The following is a 24154-nucleotide window of genomic DNA, read 5'->3' as shown; positions in this document are numbered from 1 at the left end:
GATCATAGGAGGGACCAAGACGATCAGGGGCGAAACCCCCAGCCTAGAGGACCAGTTATAAACACCATTTATGGAGGGCCGAGACCTCGAGGGCCTGTGATAAACACGATCTTTGGAGGTCCAACTGCTGCTGGATTGTCCAAAAATTCCAGAAAGGCATATACTAGAGAGGTTATGCATATTGTTGGAGAAGCCCCGAAGAGGGCCAGGACAGAAGTAACATTGGCTTTTGATGATTCCGACCTAGAGGGTGTGAAGTTTCCCCATGACGACCCGCTGGTCATAACACCAATAATAGGAAATAGCCCGGTTAAGAGGGTCCTTGTGGATAATGGTGCTTCTGTGGATATCTTGCTCCATGACACCTTTCTAAGGATGGGGTATAACGACTCCCAGTTAACACCAACCGACATGCCGATATATGGATTTGCTGGAGTAGAATGTCCTGTGGAAGGGATAATCAAATTGCCAACCACCATAGGTACGGAGCCAAGGCAAGCAACGCAGATGCTGGATTTCATGGTGGTAAAGGCTAGTTCAACTTATAATGCTATCATGGGGAGAACAGGGATACATGCCTTCAAGGCAGTCCCCTCTTCCTACCATTCAGTCATGAAGTTTCCCACCCGAAACGGGATTGGAGAAGAAAGAGGAGATCAAAAAATGGCTAGAAGCTGTTATGTGGCCTCTTTGAGGGCAGATGGAGTCGGGGGGCAGGTTCTTCCTATTGAAGATATGGATGTTCGAGAAAATGATGAGAATAGAGGAAGGCCAGCAGAAGAATTGGTCTCGGTTCCTTTAGACCCCGAGAATCCTGAGAGGACGACTTTCATTGGAGCCACATTAGAGGAGCCCCTTAGAGGGAAGTTAGTGAAATTTTTGCAAGAAAATAGTGATGTGTTTGCATGGTCAGCAGCTGATATGCCAGGCATAGACCCGGAGTTAATTACTCACAAGCTAAACGTAGATCCAAGCCGGAAGACAGTGAAACAAAAGAAAAGAAATTTTGCCCCGGAAAGACAAGAGGCTATAAAGCAGGAAGTGGAAAAGCTCTTAGAGGCTGGTTTCATTGAGGAGATTCAATTTCCGGAGTGGTTAGCAAACCCTGTAATGGTGAAGAAGGCTAATGGAAAGTGGAGGATGTGTATAAACTTCACCGATCTGAATGATGCATGCCCCAAAGACTGTTTTCCGCTGCCTAGAATTGATACTTTGATTGATGCCACCGCTGGACATGAGATGCTGAGTTTCATGGATGGGTTTAGCGGATACAACCAGATCAAAATGCATAAGGATGATATTCCAAAGGTATCATTTATCACGGACTTTGGTGTTTATTGTTATCTTGTTATGGCGTTTGGTCTCAAGAATGCAGGAGCCACCTATCAAAGGTTGGTGAATAGAATTTTTAAGGATCTTATTGGTAAGACTATGGAAGTCTATGTTGATGACATGTTAGTCAAGAGTCTAGTAAAGACTGATCATATAGCCCATTTAAGGGAAGCTTTTGAGGTCCTGAGGTACCAAAAGATGATGTTGAATCCGACGAAGTGTGCTTTCGGAGTAGGATCTGGAAAATTCTTGGGATTGATGGTCTCGAAGAGGGGAATTGAGGCAAATCCCGATAAAATAAAGGCAATCCTGGACATGGAACCCCCCAAAACTGTCAAGGATGTTCAGAAGCTCACAGGAAGGGTTGCTGCGTTAGGACGATTCATCTCCAAGTCAGGAGACAAGTGCTTGTCATTTTTCAAGTCACTGAAGAACATCAAAGACTTTGTATGGAGTGAGGAAAATCAGAAGGCATTTGAAGAGTTAAAGAAGTATATGGGCCAGGCCCCGTTGTTGGCCAAGCCAGTTCTGAATGAAGTTTTATTCTTGTACTTGGCTGTTTCAGAGAGCGCCTTGAGCGCCGTGTTGGTTAAGGAGGAACTGAAAGTCCAGAAACCCGTATACTATGTCAGCAAAATTTTGCATGGTGCTGAGTTGAATTATTCAGCCATTGAGAAATTCGCTTTAGCCTTGGTAATGGCTTCAAGAAAGCTGCGTCCTTATTTTCAAGCTCACCAAATTGAAGTGCTAACAAATCAGCCACTGAGAAATATCATTCACAGTCCCAAGGCAAGTGGGAGACTGATTAAGTGGGCAATAGAGTTGGGAGAGTTCGATCTCAAGTATAAGCCACGTACGGCCATAAAAGCCCAGGCACTAGCTGACTTCATAGTGGAATGTACCATACCCAACCAAGAAGTCGGGGGGCAGGAAGATACCATACCTCAAGACAAGGGAGTCGACAATGGGGACAAGGAGAAAGAATATTGGGTTCTCTATTTTGATGGAGCATCAAAAACAAATTCCAGTGGAGCAGGGTTGGTTTTGCAAAGCCCTGATGGATTCTTAATTGAGTATGCCATGAAGCTAGACTTCCCAACCACAAACAATGAGGCAGAGTATGAAGCCCTGATTGCTGGCCTTGGTCTAGCTGGGACACTTAGAGTCAAAAACTTAAAGGTCCGTGGAGACTCGAAGCTGATCATATCCCAGGTAAAGGGAGAATTTGAGGCAAGGGATGATACGATGGCTAAGTATGTTCGCCTAGTAAGGGCTGTGATGACCCAATTTAATGAATGCCATGTTGAACACATTCCAAGGGAAGAAAATGCTAAAGCAGATGCGCTATCAAAGTTTGCTTCATCTGAGATTGAAGAAAGTTCAGGAAGTGTGTACTTCCGTGTTTTGAAGACACGAAGCATAGATGTTAAGCTTGTGGCTCCCGTAGGCTTGGGGACGTCATGGATTGATCCCATCAAGGCTCACATTCAGACCGGTTGGTTGCCAAGCGATGCAATTGAGGCACGGAAGTTAACTGTTCGAGCACTAAGGTACTCTTTGATAGATGGGATTCTATATAAAAGATCTTTCGTGGTTCCTTACTTGAGGTGTCTCAGGCCCGATGAGGCACGCTTAGCTCTTGAGGAAGTGTATGGAGGTATTTGTGGGAAACACTTGGGGGGCAGGGCCTTGGCTCATAAGATAACCCGTTTAGGCTTCTATTGGCCAGAAATGATGGCTGATGCCAAAGAATATGTAAAGAAGTGTGATCGCTGTCAGAAGCATGCACCAGTCGCCAGACAACCCCCCGAGATGCTGACCTCTATCAACTCACCTATTCCCTTTGCTATGTGGGGGATGGATATTCTAGGGCCTTTTCCTATGGCCACAGCACAAAGGAAGTTTCTGATTGTAGCCATTGATTATTTCACCAAGTGGATCGAAGCCAAACCTTTGGCCAAAATCACAACTAAGCAGGTTGCACAATTCCTGTGGGAAAACATTATGTGTCGATATGGAATTCCCCGTATCCTCGTCACTGACAATGGAACACAATTCAACAACGAGGAATTCAAGAAGTATTGCGAAGAAAATGAAATTGAGTTACGGTTCACCTCTGTGGCTCACCCGCAAGCCAATGGGCAAGCGGAGGTAGCAAATCGGATAATCCTGGATGGACTAAAGAAGAGGATCGAAAAATCAAGAAATAATTGGGTGGATGAGATACTTCCCATATTATGGGCCTATAGAACTACCTGTAGAGTCACGACAGATGCAACTCCTTTCATGTTGGCATATGGGGCAGAAGCAGTAGTTCCCGTGGAGATATCACATTCCTCTCCAAGGATTCAGGCTTTTGATGAAAAAGAAAATGAAGAAGGGCAGAAGTTAGCCCTGGATTTAATCGATGAAGTGCGAGATAAAGCACATGCAAAGATAGTAGAATATCAGAAAAAAGCTTCATTCTACTACAACTTAAGGGTTAAAGAGAGGTTTTTTAAACAAGGTGATCTAGTTTTGAGAAAAATAGAGGCTTCTGGTGTTGGACAGAAAGGAAAGCTCGCCCCAAATTGGGAAGGGCCGTACAGAGTCAAGAGCGTTCAGGGTAGAGGAACCTACAAGCTGGAAACTATGGATGGTTTTGAAGTCCCGAGGACCTGGCATGCACAAAACCTGAAGGTTTACTACGTATAAGATAGGCTAAGTACGATTCTCACTTGTCATTGTGACAAATAGGTTTAAAAGCACCTGGAAGCTTTGCTTGCGTAGAATTTTAGTAGAATTTACAATGTTTAGTTATTATTGATTAGGGTCGAACCCATGCTGTGTAAGGTTTTGAAAAACCAGACTTCATATTAAAGAGCTTGAAATTATTTCAATCCAAGGATGTTTAAGGTTCAAATGCATATTAAGATTGTAAAGTTAAAACAGAAAAAGGCAAGAAAAGCAACGTATAAAACATAACCCCGAAGGGTAACAAGTTCTGATATAAATAAAGTTCAAAAAGAAGATATATAAAAAGCTAGGCCTTGGAAGGCTGAGATTCCTCAGAACCACTATCCGAAGTCTCTTCAGAAGTTTCAGTCGTTTCTTCGGACGTCTCGGTCGTCCCCTCCGAAGTCCCTGTAGAAGTTCCCTCAGCAGGAGATGATGGCTGTTGAGGCGCTGCTTTGGGAGATTCTTCCACCCTGGCCTTCTTAGCGACAGGCTCGAATTCCTCCTCAGAGGAATCTTCCTCCTCTCCATCCTTGATCATGCCAGCAAGCTTTTCAGTAACACCTCCAAGCTCTGGAACCCGCACTGGGCAAGGAAAGGGCGACTGCTCAAGGACCTCAGGAAACTCATCCTGGATGGCCTCCACAGCAGCGTCCCAGCCTTCCTTATAGCTAACAGGATGAAGAAGGGCGTCATGCTCCACCATCAAGTCTTTGAATTCTTGAGTGTCCATCCAGCCATCAAAGGCTTTTTCCTTCTGCGCCTTCAAGATGACATTTTCAGCCCGGGCCGTCTCCAGGTCAGAAGTGGAAGAGGCCAATTGAGCTTCAAGGGCCTCAATTTTTTGATTGGCCTCCTCCAACTTCTTGTTGGCATCTTCCAGGCCAACCTTCCAAGCCTTGGCTTGGTGAATTGCCCCTTGAAAATGGGCGTTAGCCTGCAAGAGAAAACAGCAAAGGTTTAGAAAAGAAAGAAAAGAGAATTGTAAAAAGCATAAGTAAAGTACGTACCGTCGCCAGAGCTTGGGCTCCAAACAGCTCATTCCCCTCCAAGTCCTGTTGAAGGACAAAATCTTGATAATCCACCGGGGAAATGGAATGCTTAGACCATTCCTTGGACAGGGCCGTGCTGCCCACAATTGAGTCCTTGCCCCGGATCCCCCAAGCAGGTTGAAAATAGGCACCTGGCCTCTGCTTGGTGCGTAGAACTTGGCTGGGGCCTTCCTCATCTGGCTCCGTTGCCTGAAGAAGGAACTCCGGGAAGCGGTCACCCAGTCGAGGGTCCTTAAAGATCTTCCCGGCCCTCTTCATCCTGGTTGTCTCCAGGTCCTTCGGCTTGGTAGCCTCCTCAATCTTCTCAGCCACTGCAACAAACAAAGTCAGTTGAAAATCAATGAAATAAAAGTGCAGGAAATAAAGGAGATAAGAAAGGGAACTTACTTTTCTTATTAACGGGCGAAAGGCCGCGTTCTACCAGGACGGTCTCCCGGATAAGGTCCCAACAATGGGAAGTGCCGTTGTCTTGCGTAAGGAGGTTGAAACCTCTAGCCTCCTCCTCAGACAAAGTTATGTCATTCGGGCTCCCGTCTACGGCCAGCCCAAAGGATGATCGAAACAGGGAGCCCCAATCTCCCCCTTCCCAAATAACAAACAAAAAATCTTTCTTCCACCCCAAGTTGTTGTCAGGGATGGACTTCCCATTCACGATATGGGGGATAGTGGGGCGCTGGTTGATAGAAACCCAACCCGGACTTTTATCAGGGCTGTTTTTGAACTGAAAAATCTTCCTGAAGACAGCAACAGAAGTGGGGACGTTGTGCTTGGCGCATTGTGACAGATAGCACAGAATCAACCTCCAGGAATTAGGGGGAAGTTGGCAAGGGCTGATGCCCACATCAGCCAGTAGCAAAGGAATGAATGGATGAAAAGGGAGTCTAATACCTGCCCTTAGAGTGTCCCTATAGATGGATAGCGCGTCCTTCTTCCACTGACAGGCCCTGTCGGCCGGACCCGCAAGAACCAGCTTAAAAGGCTCCTTGATTTTGAAGCAGCTGCTCAACTTTTCCAGCTCCTTGGGATCCCGTAAAGCACTGATATGATCGTGCACATCCAGATGCGCATCAGACGGATACTCGTCCCCTCGAGTGTTGTTCATGTCGATTAAGGAAGTATACCTCGATCGAATAGGAAAATCATTGGACTTTCTAGCCACGTTCATTTTGGCCAAACGAGTCATTCTTTTGTCAGCCATCTGAAAAAAGTATGAGGCACGTAAATAGGCTATCTTAAAATGGCACACAATGGAAAAATAGAAACGAAAAGCAAAGGGAGGAATCTTACCTAAAGAAGCACTCCTGAAAAAGGCTTTGAGCTCCGACTTGCTGTTATTGCTCTGAGAATCTTAGCAGGAGGATAAAGAAGAAAACTAAGAAATGAGAAAGTGAGGAGTAATAGCCTTTCCTCATTCCTTTATATAGGAGGAAAAAGAAGTTGAAGGGACGAAAAGCCCATTAAGAACAAAGGCCCATAAGAAGAGGCCCAGAAAAAAGAACATTCCAGAATATACCTAGGAATTCTAGGGCATTCTAAACAGGGTGTGTTAAGCCCAGCAATATTTGATAAAGCCCAATGAGAAGGCCCAGTAATATTTGACAAAGCCCAATAAAGAGGCCCAACAATATTTGATAAAGCCCAATGAGAAGGCCCAGTAATATTTGACAAAGCCCAATAAAGAGGCCCAACAATATTTGAAAAGGCCCAATAAAAGAGGCCCAATGAGATTTGAAAAGCCCAATAATAGAGGCTCAGAAAATTTTAACAATGCCCAACAAAAAAGGCCAGGCCCAAATCCAATTAGGATTTGGAAAATACAATACCCTAAATTAAAGCTAAATAAAGAAGGCTAGTGAAAGACCAGGAACCAGGTCGAAATCCAGGTCGTGAATCCTGCCCGAAATCTTTCGAGCAGACACCCGAAAATAACGGGTAAAAAAGACCAGAATCCAGGTCGAATTCCAGGTCGTGAATCCTGCCCGAAATCTTTCGAGCAGACACCCGAAAATAGCTGGAATAACGGGACTGAATTGAGGTCGAAGCTTCGACCAGGAATGAGGTCGAATAAACCAAGCATCTTTCAAAAAATGGGGATTAAAAATCCAGGTCGAAGTTCGACTAGGATCCTGGTCGAATTCCAGGTCGTGGATCCTAGTCGAAATCCTTCGACCAGGAAACAAGGAAATCAAGGAATTTTCGAACAGGATTCAGGTCGAAATATCGACTAGAATCCTAGTCGAAATCCTAGTCGATAGGCTCATGACAAAAAGCTAAAAAAAAAAAAAAAGGGGGGGTGGAATTTTTCGACCTAGATCCAGGTCGAATTTTCGACTAGGATCCTGGTCGAATTCCAGGTCGTGGATCCTAGTCGAATTCCTTCGACCAGGATGACAAGGCTGGCCCCTATTTTTGACTAGGATCCAGGTCGAAATTTCGACTAGGATCCTGGTCGAAAAAAGGGCTGGAAATTTGAAGAATCCAGAAAATTAGGGAAAATTCCAGAAAATAAGGAAAAATCCTAGAAAATCCCAGAAAATTAGGGAAAATCCCAGAAAATTAGGGAAAATCCGAGAAAATTAGGGAAAAATCCCAGAAAATTAGGGAAAAATTCCAGAAAATAAGGAAAAATCCCAGAAAATCCCAGAAAATTAGGGAAAAATCCAGAAAATAAGGGAAAAATCCCGGAAATAAGGGAAAAATTCCTGGAAATTAAGATAATTCTTGAATAAAAGGAAAAATTCATTGTAAATGTGTAGGTCGCTCCACACTTTACGGAAAAACGAAACCCTGTAAGGGAACAGATAGACTTAACTTCTGCGAAACCTAATCAATGTTTCCCAAAAGTTGGGGGGCAAATGATAGGGATAAATAAATTATGATTGTATAATTAAATACTGCATTAATTGTACAAACTGTGGGCTGCTAGGCCCAATAAAAAGATATATGATACTCAGACCAGAAAGGTTAAGCCTGATGGACCAGATCAGGCCTGATGGAATAAAAAAGGCCCAAAAGCCCTGATTATTAATTAATTTCGTAATTAATTAATAAGGGACAAATCAGATGTTGAAAAGAGTCCCGATAAGGATATAAATCCTTGGAGATTAGCCTCAAGGGGACCTAAAAGGATAAGGAATCAGTTTCCTACTACCTAGGACTCCAAAGTAATCAGTTTCCTACTACCTAGGACTCCAAAGTCCATTCTAATTATAAGACTTGCCCACCAAGTCCCCTATACCAAGTCCAATTCAAGGACTCCCAACATCTATATAAGGGGTCTCACCCCCACCAATCAGAACTACGTTTTTTGGCTTGATTCTCTAATTCACAGAGATACGTAGGCATCTCGTAAAGGCAGATTGAGTCACGAAACACGAGAGCAGCCATAAAAGGCCTTGAGCTCCCGAATCTTAGTATTAAATACAGCAAGTAATAATCTTAGTTTTTTATCCACAACATATATATATAAATATATATATATATATATAATCGGGGTTAGCTAAGAGAATTTATAAAGGTGAAGTGGGTGAAATCAATTGCAAATGAATATGAGGTGACTATAACCAATATAAGGTGGTGGCATTTTTAAAATTTTGTGATAAAACTACAAAAACTAAATAAAAAGGAGGAACATAAATAATATAAATTAACATTTTATTTACTAAAAAATTAAAGTGATAAAAAATAATTTGATGACAAAGAGGATGTGACTTATCTAATTAGAATTTTAAAGTAAACTTAAGAAGTAATGTAGCACAATGGTAGTGATATAAAATTCTTGAGTAGGATGTTTGAGATTTAATTCCTAGTAGATACAATAATATACCTCTTTTTAATAAAAATTGTGTGAGGAATGGCATTTTTGTAACTTTTAATATAAAAAAGTAAAATTATAATTTTAGAACCATTAAAATGGCTCAATTTACCCCTAGTCATGTACATGGAAGGAATGAACTTTTACAGGCTACTTTATAAAATTTAATAAGAACATTTAAAATATTATTTTTTTGGAAAAAATTGGCCTATTTATAATCTCGGAAGAAGGAAAACGTGAAGCTGCGATAAACAACTTTAAACTATTGCCCAAGTTGTGAGTAAAAGAAAAAAAGAAGAAGAAGAATGGCGGTATTCTAGGAATAATAGGGAGTTTGTAAAACCAAAAGCTTTATGCTAGCCCATATCTACATGTGAAAAAGCAACCACCAAAAAAGATGCTACGAGTGAATCAGCGGTAGATTGATACCGAAAAATAGAGCAGCCTCTAGATATTCCGAACAAGTGAAGGAACATAAACAACAATGAGTGTCAAACCATTAAAATTTCATACTGGCAGATTGATTTTACTAAATCCACAGCCAAACGGGTGAGTTCATCTTTTGGCTCGTGAAAAACCAGCTTGTCTCGGGCAGAGTTAAAATCATCATACCCTGTTACAAGAAACGAGCAATTCACGAGTAGAAGATTTATGAATCACCGCATGGAAATGGCATAAAACCTAACTCAGCTCGGGACATCGACCCGTTATGACACGCGAAAGGGCAGAGGGGGCGCTGGGGGAGCGCGGGGTGTGTCACCGCACATGGCCCCAAAAAATATAGGGCCCCCAAATTTTGAAGACCTCTTATCTATTTAAAAACAATAATTTCATAATAAATTCTAAATGTACTTGCTTTGATAGTAACCGAAAGTGGATTTTTGGATAAAGTGGACGTTGAATATATTTTAGATGACTTTCTTACAAATATGCGAGAAGAACCTCTCTTAATAGGCGAGAAGAACCTCTAATTTTAATTGAATATTTTGGAATATATTTCTTATTTATATAATTTGATAGTTCATTTTATTTATCGGATTATATCTCCTTTAAATTTATATTAAAATAAAAATTATTGGCCCAGTTTTTTATTTCGCACAAGGCCCCCGATTGTTTTGCCCTGGCCCTGCGACAGGGCATGGCTCGTTGAACCGCTTGACTGAATCAGAAAGCATGGTGTCACGCTAATTTCAGAGAAGTCCAAATTGCTTCAGATGGTGATGTCAAAGCAATATGTAAAGGTAGAAGGAAAATTTTTAGAAGTGAAGGCATCCAAATTGAGATCACGTTTTGAAACTGTACTCTAAGTTTTGATGAAACACACAAAAAAAGGTTTATCTGACAGTGGAATATGCAGTCGATTCGGCGCAAACTTGTTAAACTGAACGAGCCCTTTAACCATAAAAAGTCAAAGCAAGAAAAAGAAAACGAAAGCTTCAGAATATTATCAACACGCTACTGATACCTCCAATATGTCCAGGGGCTCCTATCCCACTTCTATCCATATTATATTAATGTAAGAATGTGGTTGTGTATGGTTAAGCTAAGAGTGGGTTCCTGTAAAATAAAATCGGAGAGAGCTGGCTTCCCCGCGGAACCTCCGGCATGCGCAGAGGGGGCGCTGAGGGAGCCACCGCACAAGGCCCCCCGAAATATAGTGCCCCTAAATTTTAATGTTGTATATGTATTTGTGTAGGACTATGTGGAAAAAAAGGCTGAATGGATTTGTTTTGATGGCAATTTAAAGTAAAGTTTTGAATAAAATGGACATTGAAAGTGTTTTAAATGACATTGTTACAAAATACGTGAGAAGAGTATCTCTATTTTAGTGAATTTTTGGAAAATATTCCCTATTTACAATGTATATTGATAGTTCATTTTTTTGTCGGAATTTATCTAACTTTGTATTTTATTGAAATTTAAATTAAGGCCCACTTTTAAAATTCCGCATAGGGGCCTATTTTTTACCTCTCTTTTTAAAGATTTTTTTGGAATATATTTCTTATTGACAATGTATTTTGATAGTTCATTTTTTTCAAAATTTTTCTCATTTTACATTTATTTTGAAATATGAATTAGGGCTCATTTTTTTTAATTTTCGCACAGGGCCTCCCATTTATTTGCTCCAGCCCTGGGCGTGAGAATGATACAGGATTTTGGAAAGTAAGGGTAAAATATGAATTTTTTAAATATATAAGTGGTGTGTGTATAGGTGTCTAGGTGAGTAAAGAATGTAATCCCAAAACCTTTTTGAACCTTTTCAATTAGGGTTTTTGGGGTTCGTACCTCCAGTCTGGAGGGATGTTCTAGATCTTGAGCACCTGGACGCCCATGATGACGTGTCTAGATAACCTATATTGTTGGAGTGTGCTAGGGTGTTATATTGTTGGAGTGTGCTAGGGTGTGTTTGACGTGTGCCATTTATATGTGGGAGTGCGTGCCCATAATTAAGAAATATTACTCTACTCACAAACTAATAATTAAGAGGAATATTCTCATATGACAAGACCTCCTAGGGTCCATTGTCACCTGGGCTCATATTCTTGTAATAGGGTCCATTGGATTTTCATACTTCATTACTTTCATAGATGATAGATCTGGATTCGGATATGTGTTTGATGAAACACAAGTCTGAGGCCTTTGAAAAGTTCAAAGAATATAAGTATGAAGTGGAGAAACAACCAAATATAGTATTATAACTCTTCGATTAGATCGAGGTGGTGAATACTTGAACGGAGAGTTTCTGGATTATCTCAAAGTAAATGGTATAGTCTCCCAGTGGACTCCTCCAGATTAGTATCTGAAAGGAGAAATCGAACTTTGTTAGACATAGTTCGGTCCATGATGAGCTATGCAAATCTTCCAGTATTCCTATGGGGTTATGCATTGGAAACCTCAACATATTTACTGAATAAGGTGTCTTCCAAATCTGTTCCTCAAACTCCGTATGAGATATGGAAAGTAAGGAAACCGAGTCTTAAACACGTTAAGATTTGGGGATGTCTAGCTTATGTCAAGAAAGTTGACCCAGATAAGCTGGAATATCGATCCGTAAAATGTAGTTTTGTGGGATATCTTAAAGAGACTTTAGGGTATTACTTTTATACCGATCATCGGGTGTTTGTCTCCAGACATGCTACCTTCTTGGAAAAGGAGTTTATCCTTGAAGGAAACAGTGGGAGCAAAATTGAACTTGATGAAGTTCAAGAAGCACAAACTACTACGGATCAAGTGGAAACACCTGTTCTGACTGAACAACCTTTTGTGGAACAGCCCATTCATAGGTCAGGGAGAGTGTCTCTCCAACCTGAGAGGTAATATGGCCTTGTCATTGAGAATGACAATGAGTTGTCGATCATTGATGATGACGACCCTGTGACCTATAATGAGGCTATGAGTAGTGTTGACTCAGAGAAATGGCAAAGTGCCATGAAATCCGAAATGGAATCTATGTATACGGTATACGAAAGAATGATTAGAGCAGATGGCCAGGTGGAGACCTTTAAGGCCAGGCTTGTGGCAAAAGGATTCAAACAAAGGCAATGGATTGACTTTGATGAAACCTTTTACCTATAACCCTGTTATAATCAGTTCGGATTTTGCTTGCGATTGCTGCTTACTACGACTATGAGATCTGGAAAATAGCCAGATGGTTTTCTTTCCAAGAGAAATGAAAACCTAGTGTGTAAGATACTGCGAACCATATATGGTTTAAAGCAAGCTTCTCGAAAGATGGAACATTCATTTTGATGAGACAATCAAAGAGTTTGATTTTATCAAAAACGAAGATGAACCATGCGTCTACAAAAGGGTTAGTGGGAGCGCGGTAACATTTCTTGTATTGTATTGAAATAGAGTTGACACACATAACAACATAGCAGACCCACTCACAAAGCTACTTTATGAAAGTCACTTTGATCGTCATAAAGACAAGATGGGTATTAGATACCAGAGTGATTGGCTTTAGTACAAGTGGGAGATTGAAAGGAATATGTCCTAAGTCCAATCATGTATAAGGATTTTGGTATAACTTTTATGTAATCTGTTTTGATTTTATTGATATTAATAAAAGACTTGTTTTGTTTTTATTACGGGCTTTATCTATTTAAGTGTTTAAATAAGATATACCATAGTTTAGAGTAAAGCTTTTTATGGATTATGATGAGATCATAATAGTGAGACCTAAAAAGATGATAACTCTAAACTTAAATAGTTCCTGGTCATAGGATTACTAACTGGTAATTAATAATCCGCAAAGATCGGTACATACTATGCTTGCTTTATTATGAAGGATGTCTGTTCTCATAGACATTTGTGTGGTGACACTATAGCTAGTATGTAGGTGCTTATTATAGAATAAGTTCACTGAACATGACTCGCACAGCTGAATAACTGATGGAGTTCACTCACGTGTCAGCAGTTGTTCACATAGTGATAGTTGTACAAGTATCCTTAGACTTGAGGTCATCATAGTCATCTTGTGTACACTGAACTATGCTTTGGTTTAGTTCTTAGTCTCCAGGGACAATTATTAGGGCTCTTCTGGGTATAGGAATTTGTACACGAAGATAGTGTATGATCAATAAAGGATCTACCCCTTCCAGTGAAGGAAGCGAATGTTCAAGGCTGATCCACTTATGCTAGTTCAGGAATCTCTGGCCAGAGTGAATGAAATTAGAAAGGAGTTTCTAATTTGCATAGAACTACGCATAGTAAATGGTAAGCAAGTGATTGAATTAGATAGGCTTGACACGAGATCCATGCCTTGTATTTAATCGGGACATTGTAGGGTAGAAGGAGTTTATTGTACGGTAACTATTCACTGAATAGGTTCTTGGTATTCTAAGCAGTGAATTCATATTATCCGGATAGTCGCGATATGCTGAGAAGTATCCCTCACGATGTAGAATAAATGTGATTAATTAATTAATCATATTTAATAAATTAGAGAATTTATATAAATAATAATAAAATAGTTTTATTATTATTTATTTCTACTACCGGCTTAATATTAAACCTATAGGGTCACACCATAAAAAGAGAATGATTTAATGGTGGAGGAATTAATTAATAATGGCTAATAATTATTTATTTATGAAATAAATAATTAATTGGCAAATTTAATAATTGATTAAATGAGATTTAATTGATTATAAATTAATTAAGAAAAGTTCTTAATATTATTAATTAAAGGATTTAATTTTTGGAAATTAAATCAAGAGAGAGAATTATTTCTAAAGTGTTTAGAAAAATAATTAATGATTAAAAGGTGTTTTAATTATTAATGAGAATAATAAATGGGATAATAATAATAATATTTATGGGAAAATTTCAGCTGAAAATTTTGCCTATAAATACACTATTATAGACCCTAATTTTATTCCAACCCACATCGAACCCGAAAACCCAAAAAAGTTTGGAAACCCCAATTCTCTCCACCTCCTTCCTCCTCCTTAACATCGTTTTTTTGGTGGATACCGGTGGAGTGCTTCACACTTGAGGAGCAACTGCTAAGGATCTCTGATCGTTGTCTCCGAATTATTTTAAAAGGTTAGATTCGATCCCTCGAATTTTTATTCACGATTTATATGCTTTTATTTGGATTTTGTATGTGTAAAAGTATTTTGCCATGCCCCCGCTGCGTTTAAAATCCAACATTCAGTACTTGACTAGTTGAGCATTTGGACTTCACCACCTTCTTCCCCTTTTTGGCATCATCTGGTAGGAGTAAAGATATAAGAAGTTCTACTGAAGATTGGATTTTATTCAGTTGAGCTTGTTGAGAGGCTTGATTCTGCAGGACCTCAGTCAATTGGGCCTGTTGCTTTTCTTGAACCTTCTCAATAGCTTCTACTTTCTCATGAATAGGTCTGATAAACCTGTTCTTGTCCAGCTTGATCATCAGATCCAGCTTATCAGCATTTTCCTGTAGCTTATCAACCTTAGCATGAGTAATTGAGTGTTGACCTTGAAGGCTTTTAGTACTGAGAGCTGTGACTTTAAGTTGAGCTTTAAAGTCAGAATTTGTCATCAACTCATCAGCTTTAGTAATGTGATCTGACAGAACTTTGGAGCTTGGAATAAAATCAGATTCATTCCACTTCTTGGTCCATTCAACTCCTCTGTGAGTTTCTTCCCATGAAATATGAGCATCTTTTTCAACAAACTTTCTAATCAGTGCCTCATTTCCAAGAACTTGAGCTGGAGTATTAGCTGGAGCTGACTCTCCAGAACTTACAAGAAACTCATCATCTTCTAACAACACAAGTGTGTGTGTAATTGTTGGAGATTCTAGTACAACTTCATCTGTTTCCACATCCAGAATTGGTGTGTGAGGAACTTCAGCATTTAGTGGAGAAACAGGTGGAGTTGTCACTTGTCTTTGTGGTGCTTCCAGAAACAGGATAGATGGAATGATCATCCTTTGATGGTCAATTTTAGGACTTAATCCTGAATCTTCAACTGGAACATTTTCTTTAATAGGAGAGACAGGAGGTGTGATCACTGTGTCTGGAACAGTGTCTTGAGCTTGAGGTGGAGGTGGCAAAGCTTCAATCACTATTGGTCTTGATGAGATCAGAGATTCCTGATCCCCTTCCTCAGCTTCTGTAGTATCCTCAGATTGAGGTTGTGCCATATGCCTTCCTGCTCTCATTTTCTTAGATCTCCTGGATGGTGGAGGAGTTGCTTGAGCAACATCAGAACTTGAAGTTCTTTTCCTTTCTAAAATATCAGAACCCTTAGCTTCAGTTTGTTTCTGAGGAATTGACTTTTCAGTTTCTTTTGTCACAAGTTCTGATGCATAAACCTGGACTTGCTCCTCTTTCTCATCAGACTCATCCCTTAGTATCATCCTTCTTCTCCTTGGTGGAGATTTAGGAACAGATTTTGCCCTTGAAGGTTTGGGTCTAGATGTTGTAGCAGATGGTTGTGGTTGAGAAGATTGAGCAGGTTGGAAATAAGTTCTGATGGTAGGCTGTGTAGGTGCTGATGGATGTGGTTGAGAGGATAGTGCTGTTTGAGTTGTGGTTGTAGGTGCTGATGGAGGTTGAGATTGTGCTGGTGCTATATCAGGATATATGGTACTGTATGTGTGAGGATCAACATTTACTAAGAATTGTTTAAAAGACTGAGGAATTTGGAGGGGTCTTAGTATAGTCTTATTATTATCAGTAGATAATAAGTCAGTGAAAGTGTTATTCACAGTGGACTAATAATGAGATTTACAGAAGGGGAGTTGAATGTAAATCTCAAAACATTTTCAAGTTTTGAGCAGTTTCTAAGGCTAAATGTTTTAGTGAGCAAATGTGTGTGAATTGCTTGAGGCTAATACAGACAGATATATATTCAAACACAAATGTAAAGAACACAAAGAACTTAAAAACTTTTCTGGTGGATTTGTTGTTCCACCAGAGATGTGTTATTTCAGAAAATCTGTGATTCAAAGAATTAAATCACAGCTGCTTCCTAGTACAAACTAGATGATTTTCTCTCTGGATTTTTCTAAACAGCTCTTGAAAATTCACATCTAATTACTAGCTGCTACTTGGTTTATATATCACCAAGTTTACAAGTGAAGACAAAACTGTAAAATACAATTAAAAAGGCTCTTCACATGTTTCTTCTTCATTTCTCTATCCAATGCAATTTGGGTTTAGCTGTTAATCTTTGAATACTCCCTTGTTTGCACCAGAATGGAAATGCTGCATTTTCTTGATTCCTCCTAGAGGCTGCCACATTCCAGTTTATCTCTGTCAACCCATGTGCCTCTGTCAGCTTATGAATTGTCACTATCAACTGTTATTGAACTAAGCATCCGTTGAAGCTTTCATCCGTTGATGCCTTATCAGTTGAGGCTTTATCCGTTGAAGCTTTATCCGTTGATGCATTAGCAGTTGAAGTCTTATCCGTTGACGCACTTATCCGTTGATGGATATTATCCGTTGAAGCTTTAGAGACATCCGTTGAAGCTTTATTTCTTATCCGTTGAAGGTCTTCAATATCAGTTGATACTTCTTCACTTATACAAAATTACAAGGCATGAAATATTTACAATTAGCCCTCCTATTTGCATATCCACTAGTAGTCAACATGACTGATAATTTCCTACAACATCTAAGAATTACAACTTGAATCCAGAGAATGAAGTGTGCTACAATACTGAACTTATTGCTAAGTAAAGCTACTCCTTCAACGGATAGCCAAGATGGTCTTATCCGTTGAGGCTACAAACACTAGATTTCTACTTAAGTGTTTTGTTTAACTTATCATCAAACTAATACACATATTCCTAATAATCTCCCCCTATTTATGTCTACTAGAATTGTAGGCATAAATTTGGGTTTAGCTTGATGATAATAAAACACTTGACAAACATATTAACTGTAATAAAGCAGAAATTCAAAAGTGCTGCAAAAATGTGTATGCTGAGATGGAATTGAAGAATTACATTGTTTCCAAGGGTGCTCCTTTAGCCTGAGCAGATTAATTTCTTTTCCTTTGATCCCTTATTTTCTTTCCTAGCCTCCTGTCATTCTCCTCTATTTGAAGTTGAAGTTGTCTGTAGAACTCAGCTTCATCTTCTTCATTGATGTCCAACTTAGATTGCATATCCTTGAGAGTTTCATTACTGGCAATCTTGAGCTGATCTTCAAGTCTGAAAAATCTTCTGACTCCTTTGTTGTCTCTGAACTCCATCAACCAATGAGGTGATTTATGAACTGTAATTCCTCTTTCTTGAATGAGTAATGTTCTAGGCACGGCATTGGGCTCCCACCAAGTCCTCCTTATGTTGGCAATTTTGTTTAAAATCTCAGTCTTGGCAGTCCTGGTAAAGCCAGAATCCTTTTTTATGGCTGAGTAGACTCTAACCAAGGTAGAGTAGCCTTCATTCAGAATCCTGTAGAGAGGCCAAGTTCTTTCCCCACTTCCTTTGTATTTGAACACTAGTCTTTCTGGTAGCTGTCTGTAGGCATCTATTCCCCTTACTTCCTCCAGCTCATCCAGATAGAGTTCAATGTCTGAGAATTCCTTTATGTCACAAATGTGAACATAATCATCCTTAGAGGCTTGTGGCTTAGGCTTAGGCTTCTGAGTGAATTTGATTGAGGTTAGAGGAGGTGTTGATTTGATTTTCCTTTTCTGTTTCTTTGAGGGTAGAGAAGTGGTTAAGAAGGTGGGCAATTTGATGGTGTCCCAATCAATTGGTTCCTCCTTAGGAGTGATTATTTCACCATGTATGTTTATGAATGGGTCAGGCACAATGGGTTCAGGAATAGAAGGTAGTGGTTTGGATTTTGATTGGGTTTCTTCAGTCTCATCTACCATCTTTCTTTTTGCATTGGCCTTCTTTCTGTTCCCTTTCTGCCATTCCTCTCTTTCCTTACTTCTTTCTCCCACATCATCACTAAACATGTCCCCCATACCTACATCTTCACTCTTGTCTTCAATTTCTTTCTTTTCTTCAGCTTGACTTGACTTTAGCTGTCTTTCAAGCTTTGCTTGTGCTCTTTTGTCAGCCTTTAGCTTTTTGGCTTCTTCCTTCAACCTTCTGGCTTCTTCCCTCTTGGCTATTGAGAATTTGGGATGTCCTTGCATCACACAAATGTTCTTTCCCTCTCTAAAGATAATAGCCATGTTCATCCTTTCAACCACATCCATGGTCTCTTTGTGCTTTATGATACTTCCACCCAAAACCTTGTGTTCATCAGGCTTTGGAAGAGGAAAATCCACTTCTTTCATCTGAGCAAAGCTTTGAGGATTCTTTGTAGAGTCCTTATTGGATCTATTGTTGGGCTTGAGAACCATAGGTTTCATATTCTTGGAAGAAGTTTCTCCAACCTTATTCCTCCTAACTGGCTTGAGCTCCAAAATGATTGATTCCACCTTTGTGCTATGCTTCACAGATTGTGATTTAGAAGCTGTAGAACCAAAAATTTGTTGCACCTTTTCATCAATTTTCCTCCTTTGCTCTTTGACTTGAAATTCAGCTGCTGCTATCTGGATTAGATCAATTCCATCAAGCTTTCCTTTGATTTGAATAGTTGGAGAAGTGGTGATGGCAGGAACTAGCACTTGAGATATTTGAACTGTTGTTGATGGCTCTCCTTCCCCTTCCCTTTTATTCTCCCCCTTTTTGTTATCATCAAGGGTATGGGTCAAGCCTTGTGCTTTTTCCAGCTGCATTAGTAGATTTTTCTGAGTTTGTTGATTCTGAAGAATGGTGACCATAGAGTCTTCAATGATCTGAACTTTGTTTTCCAACCTGGCCAGCCTCTTGTCAGCATCAGATTCTCTGCTCAATCTCACTAACAAATCTTGCATAGTACCATAAGGCATGACTGAATCCAACTTCTCAGTATTGTAGGATTTCAGATCAGCAATATCCTGCTTGAGTTCATCCACGCTTAGACTCTGTCTGATATGCTGCAACTGCAAGAGATGCAGAGAGTCTAGATGAGCTTGAAGAATTGCCTTTGTACCAGTATCTGTAGTCTCCTGAAGGGCCTTCTGTATAGTCATTACTTGCTTGACCAAAGCTACACCAAATTGTCCTGGTGTAGATTCCTTTGCCCATGCGCAGTCAGGTAGATTTGGAACAGAACTTGGGCCTGCTGCTCCCCCTAAGTTCATGCTCTCATCCAAAGAATTAGAGTCATCATCATTAGAATTTACTCCAAATTCTTCAGATGGCTCACCAGCTTGAGAAGGCAGCCTATTAACAGCAGCTTTGTCTCTTAGAAGAGATTCTGAAGTGTGTACAATGTTCAAAGTCTGCACTGCCTCCACATTGCCCTGAGCAGCCAACAATTAATAGGTTGGAACAGGGTGAGTAAAGGTGTCAGCATCCAAGGAAATGTTATCAATTACAGCTTTGTATTGTTGTTGAAATTGTCTTTCCTTTTCTGCATCATCCACAATCATTGACTCACTAGCAATGGCTGGATCCACCCTTATAGCTTCTGTACCTGCCTTTCTCTCATTTTCTCTATTTTCTTGCATCAGGGGCTCCCCCTGGCTCACACACACCCTCACACCCTCACCCTCACCTTTTAAGGTAACACTCCCCTCACTTACTTTTGCCATGCTTGAAGAAATAGCATGCATATGTTGACTCTCAACCTCTCCTTTTTCCTGGGAGCAACCCAGTCTCTCACTCAAATTATCACTCCCTTCCCTCAAACCTAAAAGTGATTAAACAGTAACCATGTCTTCTACAGTTGGAATTGTTTCTGTTATATGTGTAGAGACCATCAATGGATAGGGAGTATCCGTTAAAGTGGAAGCTGATGGTATCAACGGATAACTACTGTTAAGCTTTTCTGTAACACCCCCAAATCCGGGGTCGGGGATCCGGGTTGTCACGAGTTCCATTTCCCTTAACAACACCCAATCTTATTAAACAATCAACTACTCTGTACTGTGACCCCACAATATACACACACACACCACAAGTTATAGTCTTAGAGATGAATACTCGAAAATAACACAAGTCATTTTATTTCACAATTATCGCCAATACACCTTAAAAGGGTTTCTGAATAAATTTACATTTCTTTGCCATTATTACAATTCATAAATATACATAAATCTGGTACATCAAAAGTTAAAGCCTAGCCTATTGGTAGTTCCTACCTCAGCTACAGCGACATCAATGCCTATAGAAGTTACGGAACGTTTCCTATCCGCTCGCGAATTGGGAGCTTGGTCCTGTTCATCTTGTCTATCTGATGTTGTGTGATGAAAGAAGAAAGCAAGGGTGAGCATCAAGCCCACCAAAATAATATGTATAATGATTAACAATATATGAGCCTTCTCATAGTACTCATGAAAGTCTTGGTCAAAAGAAATGAACCAATTTTGATATCTTAATGCGATGAAGTCATAAAATATTCATTATATATACATATATACTTTTCAAAATCTTGGAAGTGCTCTTCCATGTATAATATACACAGAGTTCCAGTTTATAACTGTATAAAAATATCGTTGCAAGGTGATCTCATATATCTAACCTTGTCTCAACGTTTTTCTGAAAGTCTTTGTCATTCATAAGACAACCATTAACTAGATATAAGTTTAAAACGGTGAAGTTACAAGATACTCCAATATACTTATATCTTTTCCAAATACTACTTGAACTACCACCGTTCAAGTTATAATTAGTTTCAAAAGTTCATCACATAGATGAGACTACAAGACCAGATTTGAATAGATTAAATCTTTTAAAATATCATCAAAATAAAATGAAGTTACGAGATACGTCATTTGATGCAAACATCATTTTTAAAACTTGACCCTGCCAACACTCAACAATCGCCCAACCGTAGCCTTTCTATCGAAGTGCTCTGGGTAGTGTTGCAGAAATATCCAATAGGATGATGAACTCATTACGGGAGTTTGCCGCGCCAGGAAGACCACTTACGATGATCAGTCGTAGTAGTGCAACCCCACCATTTTCTACATGTAAAGGAGAACCTGTCGGATTTACTTGTCAACCGAACACTGAACTCCTAAGGAATGGACCGCCTTAGCGGAACTTCCAGGCCATTTGGGCCAATATAATAAGGCTGGGCCGGCGCTACTCGACCACTTACGCCACTCCTAGTTCAGATGAAATCCATGACTCTGAAACGTAAAGCTCGTCCCCACTTTCCCCAAGTAGAAACTTGTTGATACGGCTCCACCAAGAAGTCGTATCTAGTTGGAAAGGAAAACTCACCGATATTTCCCAGGCGATGCCTGTTAATGGATTAACTTGTTCCAAGAATTTTACTTCCCGAGTATTGGGTAAGTAATCAAAAACTCTTTTATCAAGACAACAACCTTGCTGCGAATATAAAAACACACCACAGAGCCGGATCCCTCAGGTTTTGAGCGAGTATTTAAATCCCCTTCGAAAGGAGGATCTTAAATATAAAAATGAGTTTTGGGATCCGCTCTAACTTTTAAAATCATTTTGAAGACTCGCAAAATATTTTTAAGAATGTTTGGAGTGATGCTGATTTAATAAAATAAATCAGTCCCAATATATTAGAAAATATCTGAATATTATTATTTAAATAATATTCCCATAAAGAATAATCTTTATAAAAATAATTGAAGTAGAAGTTTTAAAACTTATACTTGAAATGAATAATAAATAATCAAAGATATACTTATACAAAAGTAATATCTTTATTTGAATATCAAAAGTAAGTTTGATTATCGAACATTATTCCTTAATAAAATAAAGAATATTAATAAATAATAAGCGGAGTCATAATACCTCGAATGAATATTATAAATAATATTCATTAAATAAAATAAAGGAGTCATACATCCTCAAATGAATATCCAAGTAATATTCAATAAATAATATAAAGGAGTCATAAGTCCTCGAATGAATATTCAAGATAATATTCATTAATAAAATAAAGTTATCGAATAAACCTTATTCGATTAATAGTTTTGAAAACTATAACCATATATATATATATATATATAAAATCTATTCGGGATCCTCGACTCCCGGTTTTAGAAAATGTTTTCACCTTTGGTCCCTATACTAAGGGTATATGCAAATTACCGCTATTCTCTAGCATAGGTATTATGCAACTATAAGCATTTTAACCAACAGATATATAATCCAGGAATATGAAACAGGCATGCATATATACCATATCACATGCTACAATATATCGCAAGAATTTGCTAATAACAAATATGCATTTATCGCAAGATCATGCATATACACATATACATCACAACAACAGTATAACGGGTAGAAAACTTGCCTGAGTGCTCCCGGATAGACTTAAGCTTAGAGTGGGTCCGATAACCTATGAACAACAACATAAGTCGGAATTAAACCCCGGTCGCTTAAGAAACTAGACTTTAACCATTTAGAGTCCTAACGTTCGCTTTCACGCTTAACGATTTACTTAAGTCACTCGAGTACCCTCGGCTCCACCATTTTTAATAATTTAACCATTACGAGTTTTAAGGCGATTACTTCGCGAGTGTCTTACCAACTGCCTATTACACCTTACATAAATGTTTCATACTTCAATTAGCCCTTTAAGGTCTTTAACCTATGTTTCAAAATAAGGCGAGGGGTAAGGGTTCATTCGCGAAACGTCGTTACTTAAAATGGCCATTTCTCCTAAACCGTTCATCGGAATCAAACGAACCACATATCAAAACGAAGCTCGTAACATGAACTATCTAAACATGGCAATGGCCAAAACCTGGCAGTGAGTTCAAGGGTTCGGATGTTAAGAACAAAAACAGTCTACGGTAAATTGGGCATTACGACGACTATGTTTACGCGATTTCCCAAATTTATAACACTCCAATTCACATCAATCCAACTACCAATCAATTCATACAACCAAAGTCCATCCAAATTACACTACAACAGCCCCAATCAACTCATTATAATCAATTTACTTAATCCTAAAACTTGAATTTAAACTATACTACATTCTTTAATCAAATCATAAGATTTCAACACTCCATTCACCACCATTCCAACCCAAACTCTAAACCAACAATCAGTAAGCTACTCTAATACCATATCAACCAAAATCATCCTAATATACAAAGTAAAGCTAGGGTTTGGAGATGTTATACCTTTCTTGAAGCTTCTTAATCAATGAAAGATCCTTGGAATGCCCATGGAAGCCTTGATCTATGCTTAAGCTACCTTGAACTTTCATAAAAAATCAAGAAAACCAAAGTTATTTCTTGAAGGTTACTATTCACCATCTTCTTCCTTGATTTATAAAAAAAGATTGGCTTGGAATTAGAAGCTTAAACTTATAGGAAGTATGTAACTATCCATGGGGAAGCTTAGATAAATACCTTGCTAAATAGTAAGTGGTGGAGCTTGGATCTTCATTTTGCTCAGAAAGAAGCCGAGAGCTTCATAAAGAAATGGAGGTTTTTGTGTTTTGTTTGGTTGAAAAATGAAATGTTTAGCTTGGTTGGTTGAATTTTGATTTGTTTTAGGTTAATTACCTAATTAACCTTGACTTTGTGTGGTTATCATTCAACCACACTTCCTTCCCTCCTATTTCATGCTTACATCACATTGCTATGTCATCATCCCTTTCTTGACCTCTTCTCATTGGTTGGATGACATCATCCCCCTAATCTCTTTGATTAGCTTCTAATTGTTTGCCTAATGACCGCTGATCTGTTATACCCGGGATCTTATTACTTGGGTTTCCTTAACCTTTCTCAATATATTATAATCCTT

This window comes from Apium graveolens, chromosome 4, assembly GCF_009905375.1.
Source record: "Apium graveolens cultivar Ventura chromosome 4, ASM990537v1, whole genome shotgun sequence".
Lineage (NCBI taxonomy): Eukaryota > Viridiplantae > Streptophyta > Magnoliopsida > Apiales > Apiaceae > Apium > Apium graveolens.
The sequence above is the reverse complement of the archived record's forward strand: the minus strand, read 5'-3'. Positions refer to the sequence as shown.